The sequence below is a fragment of the Dromaius novaehollandiae genome, chromosome 11 (genome assembly GCF_036370855.1).
Source record: "Dromaius novaehollandiae isolate bDroNov1 chromosome 11, bDroNov1.hap1, whole genome shotgun sequence".
NCBI lineage: Eukaryota > Metazoa > Chordata > Aves > Casuariiformes > Dromaiidae > Dromaius > Dromaius novaehollandiae.
In genome coordinates, this window is record NC_088108.1 from 19,056,173 (window position 1) to 19,074,194 (window position 18,022).

Consider the following 18,022-nt stretch of genomic DNA (forward strand, 5'->3'; position numbering starts at 1 on the left):
CAAATTAGAGACAATTGTGAATTGCTGAAGTGATTGGTCAAACACTGAGAAAGACATAATAAATACTTGTGCCTTTGCTACTGTTTATTATAAGTACACACCTGAAATTTTTCTGTTGCCTTCTTACATACTCCCAGTATTCAATTTATCTATTCCATAAGCATAAGTGAGGTGAGTAATAGATAGTTCTGAAGAGGATCAGAGCTTCAGACACATAACTAAAATAAACGGCATTGCATCGTATTAGCAATCAGCAGCAGAGGAAAAAAGTACTTCTTGAAGTCATCAGTTGCTTTGACGAAAGTCCTGGTTTTGTGGGGCGTACATCACTAATTATCAATAACTATGTTTTCTTGGCATGGTCAAAGCTGATTGCCTTTACTTCTGGGGATAATTGCAGGGCTTTCAAGGTATAGCATTGCACACATCTCTATTGTGGTTTCCTGGTTGGATATTAAAAAAACAACAAACCAAAAAAAAGCCCAAACCACTACTAGCAACAATGGAATGGTTTCCATATCCTCTCAGTCAATAAGCCGTTTTTCAGGAAAACAAGTTGGTTTACAAGCAAGCCTCCTAATAAAGACTCCTGATCCTTTGAAAGTGGAGTGTTTCAAAAAGTAGAGTGATGCACCAGGCATTAAAAGTGTAGCTCGCTGGAGTTCAAGTGTTTCGTTTAGGCAAAATTTTGCCGCTTCCTGTTCAATAATGTTACTTTAATGTTTGCTTCACTTTAATCTGTTTCCCCTAATATATATGTAGTGGAATTAAAATTTATCTCAGAAGCTGAATTGAAAGAGACAGGTTTTAGGTTTTTTGTAGTGCACCAAAATATTCTAATAGATTTTGCATTTACAGCTTGGCTCAAATACCTGAATGGCTCAAAATATTTAATACCACAATATGAGATCCTTAAGTCTATCCTTTAAGTGTATAGCTCTAAACAAAGCAGTCTCATCTATTCTTTTAAGTTAGTATGCTACCTTTTTCATTGATTTTGGAATGTAGCATTCCCATCCTTCCTCAAACTTGGACCAAAGGTTGTATGAGCAAGTCTAGTATAGCGAAAGTAAGTTCCAGAGAGGAGCCCAAAAGTACTACGAACAGTAACAACAGGGAAAGAGTTTAGTCTTAAAATAAATTTAGCCAGGGAGGAAAAACTGTCATTTGAACTGCAGGCTGTTTACATGCATCCTTCACAGGTTTTTGGTTTCTTACTAAAAGGCCCAGGTGTTGTCTTTAGTTTGTATCTGCAAACCAAAAAGATTACATTCACCACTGCATGCAAAAAGTCTTTTATACAAGAAGCCACTATTTATCAATAAATATAAAGGGAAGCAACGATGTGCAGGGCATTCCTACCACAGAAAGCACTGGTTAAATGATGCAGGAAATTAAAGTAGTAAGGCAAGTAAAAGATCCTGCAATGAATCTTGACAGATATCTTTTGGGAGAAGTCAGCATGCTTCCCATAGGGTTTTCAAGTGCTGTGGTTACTCTCTCAGTATCCCATTTGTCTTGTCACAGTTAGGACCCGTCCTTACGCTCTATTCACTGTTACTGCAAGCAGTGGGGAACCACGATAGTCCCTTAGCAAAAATGTAGGCTAAAAGTGATCCCTATTCTGGTACCACTAATTGTTTTCAATAGGGAACCATAAAAAACAAACAAAAACCCCACAGATGTCTGCTTTTTCTTTTCTAGTACTGCAACACTTCTTGGAGAGAGCCCTGGCCTTGAACTTCAAGTTATGAGTCAAAGGTATGTTGTATTGATTTTTCTCCTACAGATCTTAACAGGTTTATGCAGTTTTTTGAAGCGGTGTTGACAGAATCCTCAAATGGATTCCAATGCCAGAGAACAAAAAAAGAACTGTGATCTTGTATTGAAAAACTGATAGCCTAAATTCAGAGAGCTTTCTAGCTTTGTAGAACCTTAATACAGGATACATAGTATTCACTTAACAAGGTATATTTCTTTTTCTTAAAGTCCCATTTGGTTCATTCTGGCTGACTGTAGAGTAGAATCCGGTGGCTGATGTTCAGCACGCGGACTCCTTAATCAATGCATCGTGAAGCAGTAGGTGTCATACAAACCAAATAATCTGCCAGAGCAAGTCAGTAAGTATACCTGTCTGTAGCATTTGAAATCCTGCCCCTTGCTCACCTAGGTGCCTCCTTTATGCTGGATAGCTGGTCTACTCAACCCCATATGCAATCCAGACCCCCTCTGGAGGACAGCTATTCAAATACAGCTTTCTTTAAAAGAATTGAGAGAAATTCATTCTTTTACAATCAAGTCCTAGCTGCAGTAACATAAATACTCTCCTGTGTCCTTTAAACCATGGCTACCATGTGGTATTTGCAGAGGCACAGCTTCAGATTCAGGTCTTGCAAATGAAAACTATGAAATACCCTTTGAGTTTTGACACATGATGGTTTTGGATTCTGGCCCAATTCCACTTAAGTCCCATTTAAAAACAAAAGCATATATTGGATCTACCCAGTAAATCAAAAACATCCCAAAACCACACCCTTGAAAAATAAAAACCCGCACACCATAACAGCCATTAAGCACACACTTCTGTAAAGTACTCCCACATACATTGTATTTACAGGGCTGCAGATTAAAATAAAAAAATCGAGAGATTTTATTCCTAATAGAGCAATATCAAGACTGTAATTTTAATCTTTTTAAGTAAGAAACTAGATGATTAAAAAAATACAATATTTGAAGTGAAAACAGGACTGTGAGGGAAAAAAAAAAAAAAAAAAAGTATGCCTGTGACATTACTGTTTTGATAGACCTCTGTACTTTTCTTCCAGAACTCCTGTGGGTCCTTAATTGATAAATTTCCATATCAGAATTCAAAGCTTATGTGCATAAATCAACAGCTACAGCCTATAGGACTAAAAGTCATAAAGTCTGGCTTAGACATATGTGTCTTTGAGTTATCTTCCTTGGGATTTGATATTTGGATTTGAATACTACCCCCCAATGCCTCTGATCTGTATAAAGCTAATTATGTGCTGCTATTAAAGCAGATTACATGAGACATTGACAGTTGGAAAGGCCTAATGACCAGCTGGATAGAAAAAACCTATATTGTCAAGTAATCAATTTGCCAGATTTTTTATATGTATTTTTATTACTAGCTTCCTTATTTCATCCTACCATTAAAAAAACCCAACTGGTAAGAAGTCAAGAATGAGAATGGAATGAAATTTATATTCTTATAGCATAATGTATTATTAGTCATGCAGGTCAGTACTGCTGAAAAGATGAAAATCCTTCAGAAGACTTAATATCAATTTTTATAATGATATCCTCACCTCTCTCTAAGCCACTGGAGGATATTCAATGTTACCCTCAAAAGAATGGAAGCATACAGACATCCTTCTGTTCCATATCTATAAGTCCTCAGAGAGCTGATGCTGAGACTAGAGTTATTCTCATAGAGAACCATTTATTTCCTTCAAGTACTACAGAATTCAGATAACCAAGATGAATAATTGGCAATAATGTAGAGACAGCATGATAGAGACACTCACGTTACAGAGACTCCTAAGTGCTGGTTACAGGAAGCCCTTAAGATGATAAATAAGTAAGGACTCAACTATGCTCATCATTTGTGCCTAATGCATTTAAAGGTTAATATCTCAAGTATTTTTTATTCCACATCATATCACTGAGTCACAGAATAAGGTAAGTTGGAAGGGACCTCTGGCAGTCATCTGGTCCAGCCCTGGGCTCAAAGGAGGGCCAGCTCAAAACAGCTTGCTCCGGGCCTTGTCCTGTCGAGTTTGAGTATCTCCAGAGATGGAGATTCCACAGCCTCTATGGCAACCTGTTCCAATGTTTGATTACCCTTATTGTGAAACGTTTTTCCTAATATTTCATTAGTTTCCCTTGTGCTAAATTGTAGCTATTGCCTCTTATCCTATCACTGCACACCCCTGAGAAGAGCCTGACCATGTTGTTGTTGTTGCAGATAGTTTTATACAGCAATAAGATCTCCCCTGAGCCCTCTCTTCTTACAGCTGAACAAACCCAGTTCTTTCATCTGCTTCTCAAACATTAACTGCACCAGCCCCCTAATAATCTTGGTGGCCTCTGCTGGACTTGCTCCTGTGTGTCAGTATCTTTGCTGGGCTCATTCCAATGTGCTAATATCTTTTTAAAATATGAATAGTCTATTTAAATTTGCTCAGCTTTCACAATGGAGGAAAAAAACTCTGAGAACAGAAGCACTATGCACTGTGGACCAAAAAAACCCAGTCAGCCAAAAACAGTTCAAGGACCAAAAGATAAATTCCAGAAGAGACAAGTATTTTGAATAATAAAACCTACAAAGTTTTGAATATTGGTTTAAAATTTGATTCCTTCACCTACTCCCTCCCCAAGGAAAAAGAGAGTTTCATATTTGCCTAAAATTATGTAATAGCCTGAAATTCAGTACTTGCAAAAGTGCTTTTAAGCACATGATTAGCTGCATTGAAATACAGCAAATAAAGTTAAGCACATAGTTCAGTTTTCACCTACTGGAGGTAATGCCAATTAAGGTCTCAGGCTGAAACTCTACTCTTGTTACTGTAGAAAAGAGGACTGCCATCTGGTATACAATTTTGCAAAGATAAGTCAATTATCCATATACTCTGTACTCACATGAAATATATCTGACAAAGGCTAAGAATGAATTTGATGAACAGAGTGCTAACATTTAATTTAGCATAAAATACACATTGAAAAGTTATACTGGATAAGGCCACACGAAGAGCTAGCCACTTAGAAAAGATTACAAGCATGCCAAATAATGCTGAAAATCCAATATTATTTTGTTTTTACTCAGAATGCATTTTTTGTATGAATTTTAATGTTATTTTTATTATGTGGTCAAAGTATGTTATAATAAATCAGCTAGTTTTAGTCTAGAAGAAAACAGGTTGTTAGATATTTCTCTCTCTGTAGTCCTCCCCTGCCCTCTGACCACAAAGACAATATATGTGTTCCACTTTTCAGACAAGTGCTTGTTAAGGTAATATTGTTTGTTTGCAAAAGTACAACATTTATTAATAATAATTACTAAAAATAAAATTATTAGAAAATGCTAAGACGACAAATCCACCCATGCGAAATGTGAGAGGCATGTCTAAGCCCTCTCCAACAGAGAGAAAATTGGATTTTCTAGAGTAGTTAGGAAATGTATTGTTGAAAGTAATGTAGAAGTGTGACTTCTGAAGTAATACTTTATCCTTTTCCCAAATCCCCTGAACCTAGCCTGTTAAACAGAAATTGCCAATGCACATGAAAAGTGAGTGTTTAGAGCTGAACATTCAACAAAATATGATCCCATGTTTTGTAACATTTGATTATTAAGTTTCAATAAAACAGGTATTTTCAAACCTGTTAATAGATGTCAAATATGGGAAATCCCAAATTCCCCTTTTCAGACAGCAGTGAGCCATTTTTGACAATTTTGGCTTTTTGCCTTGTCTTTTGAAGTGAGAACCCCATCTGTTTACCTTACTGAAAAAAGACTGGGGAAAAAAGAAAAAAAAAAAAAAAAGACTAACTACAAAACCCAGACACAGGATACAAAATACATGAGAGATTTCTTTTTCCCTCATAACTTCAAGCATCAAAAAGTTGAAAGCCTAGGCTAGCCCTCAGCTGAAAGAAGCTTGGATGCAAGTAAACAATGAAACAAGTCATATCTAACAAAAAATGGATCAGACAAGAGCACATTTTGAAGGATAACCAGTCAGGGAAGTGGTAGCATGCTCTGTTTCTGACCAGTAGCTTCCAGATTTCTTAGTCCTGATGCTTCACATGCTTTCTCTATCATGTCAGTGGTACAAAATTGTAGACTGAGTTCTATAAATGCTTTGGCTAGTAAGTAAATATTTGTTATGCCCAGAAAAGACAGCCTTTTTAATTAAAAATAGAAATGAGAAAGTTCTCAGAATAACAACAGCCAAGTACATAGGAATGATAGACGGTTTACTGGATGAAAAATACTCCTTTAAGAACAGCTCTGAACATCAGATCTCACACTGTCTATATCCTGTGAAACTCTTCACCCAGGGTTTCTTCCCTCAAACAACTCACACTTCAGACACACTTCTGGAGCTACGTATCCTGACACTGCCATCAAGCCACTCATATGTATGCATCAGAAAGTGAATGTCAGACTCTCAGCTCAGCATTTCTCACAACATCATGAAAAAAGAACATTTCTTCCTCTATTGATATCACTGTCATTACTATCCCTAATCTCCACTACACTGTATTACACTCACAATAAACTGTTTTGGAGATTAACAATTGAAGCAGAGCTGAGGCATTTAATCAATCTGAACAAAAGATTATTGCTTTGTATACCACAAAGAAAGAGAGATTACGCTTTTATTATTGATTAGGTTAGGGCAACAGAACTGGCAGAAGTGTAGCTTCTTCCAGCAAGTTTTCAACTTGCACCAGCCTTTGAGACAAAAAACATTTCCTGGAGCTCTTCATGATTGCTCTACATGGATTCATTCCTTCTGAGACTTAGTTTAAGCCCAAGTAACATATGTCCCTGTTAGTTAATGGGTCTGACTCTCCCCCTTTAATTACAGGCCTGTGATGTAACTGCTTTAAGAGACCACAGTATTTATTGATTAAGCAACACATTACTAAAAAATTAACAAATCAATTGCATGCCTAATAACCTAATTAACTAACACACCACTCACTAATTTACATTTCTGTCATTTTGCACACTATTACATACAATTATAAAATCATTAATTATCACTCTTAAATGTTACGAATCACACACACTACTATGAAATGACAATTCTCTAAGCCCTAAGGTGCAGGTCTGTCCCTACCTGTGCGGAGGCATAGTGGAGCACAGCACAATACATGCCGTCAGCAGCAGACCAAAGGAAGGGGACACAGGGGCACATACGCAGACGTAGTTTAGACAGAATACAGGAAGCATGGGAGAGGCAGGGAATACAGAGAAGTCTGGAGGTGGTAACAGCCTGAAATTGGTTAGTGAAAGTTTCTCATGGCTTACCTGCTTATTTAATCATGCATGCATCTCTAATCCTGCTGTACAACTTAAGGAGAAAAGGCTAGGTTGGGGGAGCAGGATATTCTTTCTCTCTGTAGTGATTACAAATCTTTCTCTTAGTTAACATGCTGGATGTCTTGAGCTTTGCAATTCAGCCCAAAACAAAGTAAGAAGACTATCAAAACAGTTGTGCTTAACAGTTCTGTCAAAACTGTCCAAAAGCCTCAAACAGCAGTCTTCCAGTCTGATGTAAAATTTTAAAATTGGCTCAGTTTCAATGAAAACTGTTCACATCACGTAAAAGGTTTTAGGGAGAGTTGTCTGCAGATTTTTTTTTTTTTGTTTAATGAACTATTTGACAGTCTTGGCCTGGATATCAAGTTTGTTAAGCAACTAAATCAGAGACTTTGATCTGGTTTCATGTTTCATCACCAACACCTGTCAGTTTTCTCTTACAAAGACTTAAAGTGGTGGTGAATATGTGCTGTTACAGAAAAGACGCCTGTGCAGACATTTTGTAAACCTTGCTAGAGTAAACTGCAAGTTTACAGAGCATGAACACAGAAAAGTGAGGAAGGATTAAATATCCAGAGCATAGAATCATATAAAAATCAGCTTGGAAGGGACCTCAGCAGGGCATTTAATCCAGGCTCCTGCTCAAAGCTGGGTCAGCTCTGAAATCAGACCAGAACTGGATAAAGACCAGGAATGGATAAAGCTCAGGGCTCTATCTGTTTGGGTGAGGAAAACCTGCCTGGATGGAAACCGCACAGCTTCTGGACAACCTGTTCCAGTGCTTGCCTATCTGTGTGGTAAAAAGCTTTTCCTTAACACCCAGTCTGAACCTCACATTTAAACTTAGGCTCATTGTCTCTTGTCCTCCCACTGTATACCACTGTGAAGATCGTGTTTTCAGAGAAATAAGTTTATCTTGGTAGAAAATGCCTTTTTGAAAACTTATGTTCTAGAGCCCTAGCTGATTAATTTAGCTAAAAACAAAAGAGAATGTGAAGCAGTATATAAAGTGGTCAGTATTCTTTTTCTCACAAATAAAACAAGAATGGAAACATACTCAACTACCCACACTCATGAAGAGTGTATTCCCTAGTCAAGGGAATACCAAACTGCCACATGGACATAGTCTCTTGGAAGTCCCAGGAGAAATACTAGAGATAAGCCACAGTTCTTACACTGCTGTGCACATACATTATTGAAAGTATTCAGAACTTATTCATAATTTTAGCATTTAATTCTGACTGACAGATTTTCTCCTAGAGGGGCCTTGCAATGTATTTTGTGACATGATTTAGCTACTGAAATCATTGGTCTAAATCACATGACATTAGATTGATTGTTTATCCCTGTGTGTTACTTTGCTTATATACTATTGAGTGAATGCTAAATTGCTTCTCTTTGCCAAGGAAGTTAATATTCCCAGAGGGCTTGGCTTCCAGCCACAAGAGGTAGAGATGAGAACACATGAACTTCTCATCATGTTGAAATCATCTTTGCTCATTTTCACTTGCAAGAGAGAAGCTGCAAAGAAAGACATAACATTCTAATATGTCATATCGTACCTTACTGAATATCAGTTGAAAAACTGATGCTTAAACTTGTTCAAATTTCAACATGTCTGCATTGTAAAGAGACATACCAGTGTTTTTCTTCTCACTGAATATTTGATCAACTCCATTCTAGGACCTAAAGCAGCTATGTACTTAACATCAATTAATTAACCTTCAAACAGCTCTTGTTTCATATGAGTTGTTCAAGTTTCCTTTACAACAGACTACCTTTAATTAGGATTTGAAAGCTAAGTGGCAAATTATTCCATTTGTCTGTGCTTGGAAGATTTAATGTCAAAAACGTGATTACGGTCTTCCCTTCTGAATGAAGATATATTCCAGTATACACTGATAACAAACATATTTCTTACATAACATGAATTAAGCACTGGAATAAAGTAAAATAAAAACCTTCAAGGTCTTTTTTTATACTTTGCAAGATTAATGCACATGTACTTCTGTAGAGCTCATTGCAAATTCTTTTCCTCTAATAATATTAAAATACACTTCAATTTCAATGGGAAGAAGGTGGTTTAATTTCAGAGTGGGTTTCGGTGGGGGACATTTAAGGTTTTGATAAATGCTGTTAATCCATCCAGTTTGTGCACAGCATTCCATAAGCAGTAGCAATCTAAAGACAGTTGCTGTTTTTTCAGTTCAGAAAATTCCTAATGCAGGTGAAACAGACCAAGATAAAGTCATCAAAATATGAAATTTCGAGTAAAGCGCAATAGAGACAGTAAAAACTTGGTGTAAAGTAAACAATATAGAAGGTAGAATACAGCTCAACAGAAAAGATTTTCAGATACCTCATCTGTATCTTCCTTTCTCCCCTGCTCTTGGAGTATTATTTGGTTCTTTAAAAATCCACTCTGGTTTCAGCATATACAGAGCCAAAAAAACAAAAGAGCATTTTCAGTAAATGATAGTGGCTAGTATTGCTTTCAGACAAAAATAAAACTCCTTAAAGCCCTGGGTTCTAATAATAAAATTTAAATTGTGTGATCTTCAAGGAGAAAGAAAAAAAATAAATTATCTAATGATTGTGTTGGTCAAGAAAAGATCAAAATTAAATTCTAGAGAGAAACTTCACACAGCAGCAAAACCTTTGGTTCAATACATGCAGCTCCTCTAACAACTGATATCAATAAGTCGTTCAATTCAGAATATGTTATATTCTTGAGAAAAGTAACAAAGTGGGTCATGAGGAGGTAATAAGAAAGTCTACTTAATGGCAGAAGAGTAGCTATGCATATTTCTCAAAGTGTTCAATAAACCGTCTGCTCTGTCAAAAAACAATCGCAAATGCAAGTACTTTGAATATAGATGGAAAAAATGTACATCATTTTTTCATTCATTGTGCAGGCTATTATTTTAGATAAGCTGTTAAATCATTTCTCAAATCAGTAATAAGTAATGAATAAAAGGTTTGTGGTCAACCGCAAGATAAGGAGAAATCATTAAAAGCTATGTAATGAGTAGATAAAAAACACTTGTTGATGGAACTCAGAATAGGACAGTAGAATATATTAATTTTATCTGGTTTTACTGTATCCATTCATTTTTAAGGTTTCTGAATTTTCTTCTAATATCTTAATGGTAATGGTCTTGAAGTTTTAAGTATCATGACCACTGAGGTGTAGTTGAAAGCAAATACTCAAGAGGTAATCAGAAGCAAACCCTTCCACAGGCCGAGGAGGAGCCTCTGTATTGTCCCTCTCTGCACTAAACTGGATACTGCTCTGGTGAAAGCAGTACAGTAAAATGCCTAGAGTAGAGACTGCTGCTGCGTGGCAGAAGAGCAACGGGCCTCTTTTCTTCGGCATGTCAGGCTGGCAGCTGCTGCTAAAAGAGAGGAATCAGGGTGTTGTAAGGGTAGCCACTACTGCTGGAAGCAAGGAATCTTTCCTAGAAGCAACAGCCAGCTGCTTTCTACTGGTAGTAGCAAAACAGCAAATTCAATTCCTAGGGCTCTTCTTTCTTCTTTTGCAGTTCTCTATCCCGCTTTACCATTTCTCCACACCCTTTTCACTTTCACAGCAGAAGCGTTCTGTACCTGACCCTCCTTACCCCAAAGAGTGAAATTTTGCCTGTACAGAAACATTGAGGCGAAAAACATTGAGGCAGCTGTCACACCAGCCAAACTTGAGAGGAGTAGTAACTTCTAACAAGGCAGAAGCTGAAGCATGTACTTTGTCAACATCTTAGTTCCAGGATCATGTATTAAGTTGTCCAAAAAAACTAAGACTGTTTCAGACCATTTCTGATGGAAGTACTCCCACGCAACAAGAATTTTTATTTCAAAGTTCTGCCAAAGCAACCCCTGGGAAATTTGTCTCTTCTCTCCGTTCTGCTTCAAAGAATGGTGCCCCAGCAGATTTTAACCTACTATTCCGTGAGACCAAGGTCTCCCCTTAGGCAACATCTTTTCTCTAAAAAGAGAAAATGACTCCTCTTACATTTTTGTTTGTATAATATGTCTAGTTAGTTTCAAATTCACATTTTAATTTAAAATACATCCCCATTATCTGTTCATTGTCATTCATTATATATTGATTTGTCCACCACTTACTTTTGTAAAGCGGATGGCATGAATGTTAGAATAGACAATACCAGCTTTATTTGTCCTGAGTTTCTGCATTATGTTCCATGAAGAGAGCAATGTTGTAGGGGCAGGCCTTCATTCCGAAATATTTATATTTTGAGTTAATGTTTTGAAAGATAATTACTGTGCACTTACACAGCTCTTTCTAAATCTTTTTAAACTGTATGTGTACAGCAGTGTTACTCATTGGTCATCTTTGGGCACAATGAGTAAACAGTTTAGCCAAGGTCAGGAAATATTACATAGAAGCTCATTAGGGGACTCAGATCTTCAGCTACTCTGAAGCTATTGTGATCCCTACCTGTTATGAAATGGTGCTTCTCTTCTATGGTTAACTTTTTCTGCATTTGCCTTTGACATCTGAATAGTTCTTTTACACAGATTTACTTGGTTTATTTTACAAGACAATTTAGCAGAATTTGATACAGAAGCTGAAATCTTAGCGCTATACTTTTGTGAAGGATTGCAAAGCACCAAGAAAACGTCATTTATTCTGTCATACCTGGTATGAAATGCTAATTAGTTACTCCAGATTTAGCAGTTGAGGCTCATTCTAGTGCTCACAACAGTACACTGCAACAGAATATATTAAAACACAAATAGTGCAAAGAAGTTTCCTACAATCTGAAAGATTGATAAAGAGTGACAAAGTAAATACACTTTCCTAAAACAATACATTTCAGACAAAAGGATCTTTTTGCCTCTGTGGTCTCTCTGGTGTAAGAGATACTGATAAAGTCATCTGTGCATTCAAGCACAATTTCTACCTTAGGGGAAGTTTTTGGTTTGTTCTTTACATTTCCCTGTTCCTGTGCAAATTGCACCTGAATGAATAGGTTGGTCTTTTCAGAATAGAAGCAGAGCAAATTGATGTTGCTGCACTTGAGACTTCAGTTGCATTCACGATAAGTATTTGGAGGCAAGTTTGACTGATCAAGTACATCAAGATGTGGTCAGATTCATTCTGGTGTGACAGAGCAAGTGAGTTCAGCAGATCTCTACTGATTTTAGTGGCTGGAATTTAGCCACAGACAGGTTCGATTGCCACAGAAGACATTGCAAACCAAAAAAAAGAGTTTTTCCCATTTGCACATAACCAGTTTCAAGCTAAAAAGTAAATGAAGCACAGTGAATCCCACCTGAAGATACACAAGTATGCTACTTCTCTCTTTTTCTTCTTCTCATCTTCACTAAGGTCTTCTACTATTGTTCCAAGTCTCCAGTTGTAATTCCTCAAAGAAAGCAAAGATAGAAAGAAAGCTGTTCTCAACAGCAATAGGTCTCTTGAAGTTACCAATGGCTGGGTCTTGATCTGACTGGTTTGGTCATGGCTACACAAAGTGGTGTGAAAAAAAATGGATCCTGAGACAAGAACAGAGACAATGAGAACATAAAACAAAGTCCTGCGTAACAGAAAAGGCAGATATTTAGAAGCACACTTTCTGCTGCATGCATGACCTTGATCCTCAGGGTGAATTTCCACTTACCTCAAAACTTTAAAGAGTACCTCATTTCCCTACATTCTACATGTGAATGATCTCAGAGGATGTGGATGAGCTATGAGGCCTGCTTAATAAACTAGTCATCACTCAAGAGTCTTAAGATCTACTGGTAGATTTCTTTGAAAAATATCTATTAAAAAGGGTAGCTAGAGGAAACATACTCCAGTGGTTTATTAGGTCACTGTGTACAGGGAAATTGCTGGAGAAGTGTTATTGCAGGCAAAACCAAACAATTATTTACCTGGAGGATGTTGTTGTTGTTATATTGGGGTTCTCCACTCCCAAATGATCCCAAATTTCAATTCTCTTGGGGGGGGGCACGGGGGGCTAAAAAACAGAATTCTGTATACTGCAAACAAAACCATTGCAGAGAACAGAGAACAGCCACACTATGAGAGGAAGGGGAATTTCTATAGATTTCCCTTTCAACTGAAAACAAGCTCTGAAAATAATCCTCTGTTCAGGATGTAAAATTGACTTTTGTAAGGTCTTTACAGAAGGGGAAACACAAAAAACTCCACCATTTTGTAATGCAAATAGTATTTTGTATTTTGATACTGTTAGAGTGGCAACATACAGCAAAATTATTCCAGAGTTAAGGACCAGACTATTGCCATTAGAGCCTGCTTGTACTTTGTCAAAAGGTGTGTGTGGTGGGGGAGGTTGCCTTCTATGATTCATTTCAGTTTTGATGAAATCTATTTTTTCCAACCAAAATTCACCAACCAATATCTCACTCAAGAACTTTTAATCAGATCTAGTTTTCAGAATAATTAGAATTATATAGCTGTAGCCAATCTTTATATGGTAATATTTCAGAAGTAATAACTGAAAACCTAAAAACTCTGTCTGATTTCACTGATTCAAACTGATTTTAATTACTGATACAAATGTTTGATTTCCTATATAGCTCTCACTGTAGATCCCATATCTTTCTAGACATACTAACTTTGTATTTAATGAAACAAACCTGGTTAAGTGAGTAGCAAGAAGTAGCAAAACCATTCATTAGATTTAAATATGATTTTTACTGATTCTATTTAAATAGATAGTTCGCCAAAGCAATATAACCAAGCAATATAAGCAAGAACTTGAAATAAATTAAGAAAAAGAAAATACCATCTTGTATAGTTTTTTTCCTCTTCATCTGTTCAATATCTCAGATATTTGAAAAAATGAGAGGAATCTAGAATATACAAAAGGCCCAGATATTAATCCAAGTGATACCTGAGGTCGTGTGTTCTATTTTGATGTCCTATTCTGTTTATCACTCCTGCTGCTAAGTAGTACGGGTATTTCCCTGTCAAGATCGGGTCCAGATGCATAGAGGCATCAATGAACTTCCCCAGCCACCAAGCACAGATGTAGATCACTCATCAAACCATTTCTAAATCATCCAGCTAGAGCAAATCTTGGCATTGCCTCCTCTCAGTGCTGCCTCCACCATATTGTCCATCTCTTGCAAGTCTAGAAACACCAATGAAAAATAAAATACAATAAGCAGAAAAACACCAAGGTCTTTCACAACACATTTCCACCCCTCAACAAAATTCACTGTCTATCACAACAGAGGAGGGGGAAAAAGCATTAGCATAAAAAGAAAACAAAGCAAAAAACCTTTCACGCTGTGTTTTGGGTATAGACAACAGATCAAATACTTCCATATCTCACAATTTCAGAGAGTTGAGTGTTGTGGCATCCACAGGTTATAGTTCCACGAAAATTGTCAGCTCTGGAAAGGAGTTCAAAAGCCCTGGGCCAACATATCAAACGCAGCAAGGCAGAACTGGCAGCATTTTACAAACTGTTCATGTGCCAAAGTGACAACATCAGCCAGTGAGTCAGCTGTAGGTCTCTATGTTCCCTGGCACACTGGAAACAAAATGTTATCAGTGCTACTACCTAGGGACCAATAACGATATTACTGATACAGCCTTCATGCTCAAATTCACAGCAGTAGCATCTGAAGTGTTACATTAGTTTCTCTATATTTTCTTACTTCACCCTCTGCCATTTAAGGCCGAGCCAAAGAAAGTTGCCATACCGATTTATATATTCATCACAGCTAGCACAGCCGCAGACAATAGAGTCAGTGCCATGGCGTCACTTGTCACTTTCGGTGCACATGATGAAATGATGCCATCTGCGAGAGGCAATAACATGGAGAAAGGAGGCACCGCGAACTCCAGTAAAATGGCACGTTTTGTCTGGGGCTGGAGAAAAAAACGACTGAGGAAGGGCAACGCGAAAGCCCTTAATTCAGAAATCTCCCTATTCATATATAGTTCATTCTAGTCTATGCAAGTATCACTTGACAAACCAGCTGTGCACACCTGCAGTGTACACCTGTACCTTTACCATAGCTTTGTTATACCTGCTAAATACACCTGCACTTCTATGAGTGTGTTTTCCAAAAGGCCTCATAGCAGCAGAACCAAGGATATATTCAGAAAATTAGAAGAAATATCACTAAGCAAGTTCAAATTCATGTGAACGATGAACAGATTATTAATTAGAGTTTAATTTGTTCCAGATTAAACTATTTTATAGGTGGTGAATAAAATCAACCATTTGCAACTTGCAAGTTTAATCATCTGAATTCCCTTTCAGTATGTACTCTGTGCATAGTGAAAGGATAGCACAATACCTACATGATGTCCAATCAAAAAAAGTCTTCAAGTTCTTGTCAGCCTTCTGCTTTTATACTAATTCTATTTTATAGACATATTAAGAATAATAGAAACTTAAAAGTCCAGGTATACATTAGCTTTTAAAAGACTGAAATAGGTGTATTTTTCCATGAATGTAATACTTTAAAACATGCTTCATTACTGTTCAGGAAAGCATATGTTCCCTTTATTTTACCACCTAAAAGCATGCAGCCAGCTAGGCTTCAGCTTGACCACAGAGGCTGAACTGGCAAGGAGTGAATCCAGTCTTTGTTTATAACCAACAGAAGGTTGCAGCTTTGCCCTTTAGGTGCTAGTCATTCAGGATCTCTACAGCCACTTTCTCATTCTTTTTCCATTTCTGTGCACATCACTCCAAGAATGCCTGATCCACATATTCCCAACAGAAGTTAAAGTGTATAGATTCTTAAGCATAGTGTTGGTGTAGTAAGAAACAGAGTCCACTCGTTAGTTCTCAGTTCTCTCTGCATATAGTTCTCAACTATATATGTACAGACATGCATGTCAGGTGGTCAGACACTGTAATATCAATTACTTCCTGTTGCACAGTTATTTAATGAGTCTTTCAATACCATAGATGGGAATCAGATTGCTGAATAACTGTTCCACATACATTTAAAATATCAACAACCTTATTATCAATATATTTATGTTTATTAATGGCAGAGTTAGGGTACGCTATGTGTAAAGAACACAAGCAGTGAAACTAATGCCCAAACTCTGTTTCTCTAATTAAGGTTTTCTAATCTTTGTCTATTCATGTTCATTTTTTTCTGTTCATCATTAGGAATTGCCACTGCTGACAAACAAGAAGAGTATTTCACAATTCTTTACAAACCACACCCAGTGTCCTCCTCTTCTGGTCTCCCAGATTTCCCACTGCCTACACCTCTGGCTGTGCTTGCATGACAGTAACTGTACAGCTCGCTGTCAGGGCTACTAATTCACCTTGCAGTCCAGAAGAGCCAGTTCTGCAGCTTTGGGCTTCTGTATATCCTGTGACATTTAAAACAGATGACAGCATGTAAGTGAAATCTGTCAGACGTGGCAAGTTCTGCACCTAGCAGTTTTCAGAATTCTTCCAGAAATCCCCAGCAGGACTCTAAAGCCTGAACTGTCAGAGCAATGGTAATATGCCTGCCAGTGCTTTCATAAAAGCCAAATACTGATAATTCTACACAGTTCAGTGAATTTCAGCAAGTTCAACCTTTGAATTTGCCAAAGCCTACAAGTTCAAGTCAAAACTAACCAAACAGGTTATCCGAAATTCCTGCAAGCTGTGGCAAGGAGAAAGGCTCTTACTGCATACCACTATTTGAGACACCAAAATCCTAACACAATTTAAATTCTCATGCCCCAGTTGGATTTGTTGTATGGTAGTACCTGTGTAAAAAGTCACTTCAGTGCATCTACAGAGAATGTTGTTCACCAGTACTGAACATTTGAAGAGAATTAGGAATACCGTGTCTACTGTCCCTCCACAGGGCATGTCGTTTTTCTAGTCGGCTCTCCTTTTTTCCCCCCACCCTGCCACAGCCTTAGAGGTCATGAGTTTCCAAACAGATGGCTGCTGCTGTTAAATAGATAAATTATGGCCTGCAGAAAGCATGAAGCTCAGGATCACTGCCATCGTGAAAAATTGAATCCTCAGGAAAACTGTATTACATATAAATTAACACTGCGTGTCAAAATTAAAATCTATATTTTTAGAGTCCAATATGCTTCACCAAAAAAAGTTAAGTTTCTTTTCTTACGCCTAAAGCTTTGCAATCACTATGTTTCTAAACAGTATTTTTTTTCATTAGTCTTTTGCTTCCAAATGTAATCTATTATTTGGCAGCAAAAGCAGCAAAACATTTGTTCCCTCTCATTACAGCTGCAACCAATTGGATTAAAAAAAAGAAGAAGTATTAGGGATCCAACATAAGTTCCCTATTATGTTGGGGGAAAAAAAAGCAGATATTTCCATGGTAGTAGGGTTTTTTGAGTTTTCTCCGCTTGGAGGAGTGATGAAAAAATACATTTCCTGTGTTCTCTCCTTTTCCTATTCTTGTCCCTCCACAAATTGATACAAAGGATTAGACCCAATTCCAGAATTACCTACTTTGAAACTTCTATAATGTATACTTTTACAAAACAAAATCTTTTGTCTTTTTCATTCTCACGCATGAAAATATAGTGGGTACCACATCTCTGCCTATGTAGGTAGGGCATAGATATTGATGCCACAGAAGATAAAAGCTACTTGAAACCCCTTCATCAAAACAATAAAATTGTAGAATAGAGTACATCATTGTCCTATTTAAAGAAAACCAAAAACAGGTGTTGGCATATAAGAGTTAAAAAACAAAACAAAAATATGTCATTATATCTAAACATGATGGAGACACTGGAGAAATTATTGTGGACTTTACTGAGAATCTCGGAAAGGCAACCAGGTGAATATGCTCCCCTTTTCAGATATACGGCAGTATATGGAGGCTGGTATGATATTTAGGTCACAACTGAAAATTAGAAAATTTGAGAAACAAATGAAGAAAAAATGGTCATAAATTACATAATGGCTGATATTAATGTTAGGTCAGAACATTGGCCATACA

The 18,022-nt window shown here is 37.2% G+C and overlaps 3 long non-coding RNA genes across 10 annotated transcripts in view; 1 reads left to right on the forward strand and 2 right to left on the reverse strand.

Moving 5' to 3' along the window:
• LOC112981744 (uncharacterized) overlaps nt 1-18,022 on the forward strand; it is a 148,718-nt gene that overhangs the window by 59,248 nt on the left and 71,448 nt on the right. For 6 of the 8 annotated variants that reach the window (XR_010391062.1, XR_010391058.1, XR_010391061.1 and 3 more), the window contains exon 5: nt 1,705-1,761. This is a non-coding gene — a long non-coding RNA (uncharacterized LOC112981744). Of the gene's footprint in view, nt 1-1,704; nt 1,762-1,989; nt 2,136-16,209; nt 17,170-18,022 lie in introns of those variants that run through there. The other 2 variants (XR_010391065.1, XR_010391064.1) reach the window with 2 other exon arrangements.
• LOC135329558 (uncharacterized) overlaps nt 1-18,022 on the reverse strand; it is a 146,413-nt gene that overhangs the window by 38,274 nt on the left and 90,117 nt on the right. The window lies entirely within an intron of this gene.
• LOC112981746 (uncharacterized) lies at nt 12,339-16,535 on the reverse strand. Its single transcript, XR_003258803.2, has 3 exons — nt 16,371-16,535; nt 13,960-14,199; nt 12,339-12,592 (listed from the first exon to the last, which is right to left on the reverse strand). It is a non-coding gene; the product is annotated as an uncharacterized LOC112981746 (long non-coding RNA).